This window comes from Sciurus carolinensis, chromosome X, assembly GCF_902686445.1.
Source record: "Sciurus carolinensis chromosome X, mSciCar1.2, whole genome shotgun sequence".
NCBI lineage: Eukaryota > Metazoa > Chordata > Mammalia > Rodentia > Sciuridae > Sciurus > Sciurus carolinensis.
The window spans coordinates 125,512,043-125,518,042 of NC_062232.1; positions in this window are offsets into that span (position 1 = coordinate 125,512,043).

Here is a 6,000-nt window from a genome sequence, read left to right on the forward strand (position 1 = left end):
AGTCATCTATAGCATTTAACAAAATCACCAAACTAGAGAGCTGTAAAATATGGGATTGCAGCCTCTCAACCCCTCATTTGTTATGTATAATGTATGCACGACACTGTCTGCATGAAAAAAAAAAAAACAATTGCTAAAAATCTAATTGCCCTTCTGGGACTGTTTTAAGAAGTGAAGGGCACTGAACCTGAGCATTTGAAGAGGAGGAATGAACCCTGAGCCATACGGAGAACAGAATTTACATGCTTGGCCAAATGTGACCATCCAGTCAAGCATATCACAGTGACAATTTCCTCATTTGATAACTTCTCTCCTTCTGCACATCTCAAAATCAATCAACTCCTATTTTTAAGGACCCCTACATGTGGGGCCTCTTGCTTGTGTCTCTGGTGATCTACCCAGCTGACTGGAATGAGAAAGGCCAAACATAAGTCTTTGATATAACTTGCCCTCCTTTCACAAGTATTCCCCAGTTTTCTGATAAAATGTTAAGGAGTGGCGATTGGGACAAGGGCTCAATGCATTCTTTAATTGAAAGATAAACATGTAATGAAGGTAGACTCTTCTCATTAAATAATTGTATAGAATTGAGTTAGTTTTGTGTGGAACAGGTTTTTGTTCTGAGTATAAACTCTATGAAACAATATTTGAAAAAAAGGAAAGGGAACTAACATTTAATGAGTTTTTACTCTATCTAGCCTGAAAATTATAGCAGAATACTGACTGTAAACTATAATTTGTTGTGTGCCCACCACCAAGGCATACATATTACACTGTACTTTCTGTCCTTTTCAATATCTCAGACCAAGGATGCTATCACAGAAATGAAAGGAAGTGACAGTCAAAGTCATGACTTCTGCATTTCAAATGCAGAGGTTTAGGCATGAGATCAACCTAAATCAGCCCCCTCAGCAGCTCCCTCAATACATGCTCTCCAACGACCAGCATGCTGTCAACATCAGAGCATGACCATTGTAGTCAGGCCACATTCATGCAAATTGCAAATATTCCACATGATAATAGGGTGACCATGGGTAGGGCCCTTCACCTCTTGGTGCCTCAGTTTCCCCATCTTCAAGATAGTGATAACAGTAGTACTACAGTAGTACTAATCTCACTGGGTTATTCTGAGGATTAAATTTGTAAAGTGACCAATGCCTCATCAGTGATAATAACAACCATTATATAAATGTTATTGTCATAGTATTAAGTGAGGGGAAAGCAAGAGTATACATCCCTGAAAACTGGATCCCTGTAGCTTGAGGTTGGGGACAGATGGAGGGTAGGATTATGGGAACTGCAGACAGGTTCTAGGTTCCAAAGACAGATGTCCCTTGTATTGTACATTGTAGGTGGTGAACTGGGGAATAGAGAGTTTAATAGAGATCTCCCTCAAAGCCCAGGATGGCTCATGAGCAAAAGATTAGGAATGGATACTAGAATCACCAGGCTAAAGATTTCAAGGCAACCTCACAGTCTCCTCACCCCAGAACAACAAGGAAGACTGGATGTTTTGCTATGCACTGTAGGTAGAGCTCAGAGCTGAGAAAGAATCAGGGTGGGGAGAGGGGCCACAGTGAAGAGTGAAGCACAGAAGATAGCAGCCTGTGTGGATGTGCCATGGTTTGAATTTTTGTCCCGTCTAAATTCCACGTAGATATTTCATGTCCATTGTGATAGTATGAAGAGACAGAATCTTCGAGAAGTGATCAGGCTGAGAGCTCTGTCCTCATGAGTGAAATCAGTGCCATTCTTAGAGGATAAGTTCAGGACTAGGGCTATACCTCAGGGGTAGAGTATGTGCTGGTACCTTCGTCTTGGATTTTCCAGCCTCAAGAACTGTGAGAGAATAAGCTTATTTTCTTTATAAATCATTGTCTCAAGTATTCTGTCATAGCAGCACCAAGCAGACTATGAAAGCATGACTGCATGAAAGGAAGGTGTGTGTTGATGATCAGATATACTTGACCCCAAAATCCCAGTGGTGAGGAAAGACAGCCCCCAACTTTGCATCTGCTACCTTCCAAAATGGGGACCAGAAGAAAAAGAATAAGTCAATTTTTAAAAAAAGAAGTCTTGCATTTTACACGCTTATATTTGAGGCCTGAGAGTCACACCTGAAACACATTTGACTCTTTTAAAAATCACAACCACACTTTGTAGTAGTTAATATTATATTCACTTTATAGATGGGGAATGTGAAACTGAGGAAGTTTAAGTTACCTAAGGTCACAAGGCTAGCAAGTGACAGAGATAGAACTGCAACAAGCTCTCAGTGTCCAATGGCCATGCCTGATTTTCCCACAAAGTCACTTTGCTAGCCAATATCTTGGAGAAAACGTGAAAGTCTAGATCTCAGTAAAGCAGGACTAAATCAATCTCCATCAAATAATGTAAATTACAGCATATACCTTCTCTGCCCAGACCTTGAGTAGGCCCTTTCCATGTGCCAGAATAAACTTCCCAGCCAGGGCAATCACCTCAGGCCTGTGAGCCCTTCAACACTCACCTGGCGAGTTTCCCAGAAAAAAACAAGGCAGAGTCATTTCATTGCCAGGAAAGGAGATAGATAACACTCATTTGAGCTCTTTTCACATGGTGTTATTTCTTACTGTATGAAATAAATATGTCAGGCATCAGACCCTCAGTGACAAGAAATCTCCAGGAACATCTTGAATACTGTTTCTGAAAGAAGGCTTAATCCAAAGATTGTTGTGTCATTGGAACAAAGATACTTTAAACCCTTAAGCTTGGAATTGTTTTGGCAGCTAAACCCTGTGCCGCCTTCTGAGTCAAACAGACTCTTCTAATTGATTTATGTCTTTATAGGCAATTTCTCACCTTTAACATTGGAACTTCTTGAATCTATCTTTTGCTGATAATTTTTCATATTAAAACATATGGAAATTTAATTAAAAGAGGTCCAGGATTGGACAGAAGATATATCAAGCTAATACTCTGATCTGGAAACAAAGGGAATGTCAGCTCCAATACCCACCCTGCTAATTAGAGGCTATGCTAAAATGAACCCCAGGAGGTGCAGTGCAAGTGTTGGAGGGCACATTATAGTGAAATTTGGTTGTGGAGCTTTTATAGGAGTTGCATTTGCCTTATTTTCACTAAGCTTAACAACCAGCTAAGCCATAGGATTTAAACACTTCGCAGGATCACACATACATATGATATGCTTTTATTTATAAAAATCTCTTCCTTACACAAAGAATACTGAATCTTATTTCCTGTATATGTTTGAAATTCTGGCTGCACTTGTTTAAATCTTTACTGACTTTCTTTTAAGCAGTATCTCATTTGAATGCTTTCGTTACTTAATGCCAATATTACAGTTTTTCTTGATACTTTTTCGTTTCACTTTGCTTCTTAGTAGGGTATGTCATTTTTAGAAAAGATGATCACAGGCAAAAGAATGCAACAAAGGCTTGAGATGCACAGAGAAATGTTGTTTTGTGTTTTCTGTAGAATATTAAACTCTACCCACAGATATGAAGGAAGGAGACAAAGCAGGCATACTTGTTACCTTCAGAATTATAGTATAATAGAGTCAACTTCTGGTTATCCATATGCTCCATTTTCTTTTTCTGAATTGTTTGCATTCAATTTTTCAGGCTTCTATCAACTTCGCACAACTCCATTCAACCTTTTCCCAGTCCAACCCCCTTCACTGACTGGAATTTTTTACAAGTTCATTTGCTGGGGACAGTGCAAAATGTAAAACAAAGTTTGAAAAAGGCTAAATTAAGAGACAAAATATTCTAAGTTAAGATGCAGCACAATTCCAAAGCCAAACAGAAATAACAGTGTTTGGGGACATCTTAGATTACCTGTATACTGCCTCTCCTCTTTATGGGTTTTTGGAAATTGCCTTGTAATTTCCACTCAATATTGAATTATGCACACATGAACAGACATAAGCCAAGCAGCAAGTACATCTTCCATATAAAGCTGTTACAAAAATTACTCAGCTGATGTTGAAACAGTGCAAATAAGAGGCTAGTTTTGCAAGACAGTAGAAATTATGAGAAGAGGCCACAGGATAGAAAAGTTGACCTGGATTTTCTTATTTTTCCTATGCTACTCATTATTTTCACTATTTTTAAATGATATGACTGTTGTGTACAAAGATTTGGAGTGAAATTAAGGAAAATTTATATTCTAGAGTGCACAGCAAGAGAGCTTCTCAGTACAGAATCATATGCCCCTGAACAATTGGTCACAGTGAACCAAGAAAACTATGGTGAACCTAGAAAACCATTCTTCAGATATCTGTGAAAATTTCAAATGCCTTTTCTCAGACTTTTTTTTTAAATAGGAAAGTGAATCTGTGTATTTGAGAAAAATACTGATAAGAAAGTGCCATGTATTATCCAAGTAACTCCTTCAGTAACAAAAGAAGTTTTCTCAGACATTAGGCATCAAGTTTTGTAAAATTATGCACATTTAAACAAAATAAGGTCATGTTCATCCTAGATAAACTTGGAACTTAATGTTGTTGTAAACTTTGGTTGAATTCATTCTTATTTCTTGACTCAGGGTCTGTTTTAGTAGTTCATAAAAAAGAATTCTCACTCATGTACAATAGCCTTTGTATTACTAAGAAGGATAAAGAAAATTGAACTGTGGAGTGTTTTTCCTATCTTGGTTTCATATAATGTTATATGACCACATAACTGAAATATCAGAGCATTTTTCATTATCTGTTTATCTTACTTTTAAGGTAAGTAGTGTTATAATTGTGCTGTTGATAAATCTGCTGTTTCTTTTCATCATGCACAAGTGAAGTTTATGTCCAACTAGAAAAGAATGATAACTAGCGAAAGAATGACAAAATATCTTCTTTACTGATAAGAACAGTGGGCCAAGGCATTTGAAGTTGGGTTAATTCCTTTGAGATAGTGGTACAAGTAGATTACAGATTTGAGACTCCAAGTTTATTTAACACAACAGGAGTTTAAACTAGCCAGAACACATCATTTCAGAAACCTGGATTACTTTGTAGTCCAGGAAACAGCCTGAAATGGTGGAAAGAACAATAGATGACGGCTCCAGAAGACTGGGGCTAAGCCCTGCTACTTTCTGCGAGAAGCCAGGGAACTTTGGAGAAGCCACTTCCCCTTTCTGAGTCCATGTTTCTCATTTGTAAAGTAAGAACAGTAATATACCTCCTGTTTTCTTGTGATGATCAAATGCAAGAATTTTACAAACCATATAATGCCAGAGAATTGTTCTGGATTCTTATTGAGAAAGGATATTACTATTCTCCTAAGACAATGAAGGAACCACTGGTTGTTTATCTTTATGTCATGAGTAATATAAGATTTGTTGTTGTTTAATAACTATAGAATGTTTATATTCCACTAGGATGCCAGCTGGCATGGTTTACGCTGAAGTCAAAATAGATAAATAAGGAGATGGTTCACATTAGAATGAATAGTGGGAAGATTAGGAAGTATTATATGTTACTGGTTATGCCTAAATCAGTTTCCATACCAATTTTTCTATTAGGAATTTATGAAAAGTAGTTTGGTTTCTGTGAGCTTCTAAATTCTATTTTGATGCACTGTTGTTCCCCATCTAAATTCCTTTATTTTGAAAAACAACAGTTTTTCAGTGCCTTGAATATGCAGAGTGTGCTCTGGGTAATATCAATTGGTGACACTCAAGAAAGAACCAAGTCATTTTCTGTACTCATTTCTTTTTCAGTGATACAATGTCACAGTGACATTCTTAGTCTCTTAATCACTCAGGTCAGACAATGTTAATGTCCCTAAGCATTGAGCAAGCAGCAGAGCACTGCTGTTATGTAGGTTGTACCTTAAGTGAAAACTCCCAACACTTCCACTGAACACCCCATGGTTCTTTTCAAACACCCATGCATGTGAATGTGGCTTTGTACCCTTTCCTTAAGCCAAATTAAGCATAACACAAACTGGTCAGAAAGAGAAACCCTTGGGAAACTTCATTATCTTGATTGGAGTAAGTAAA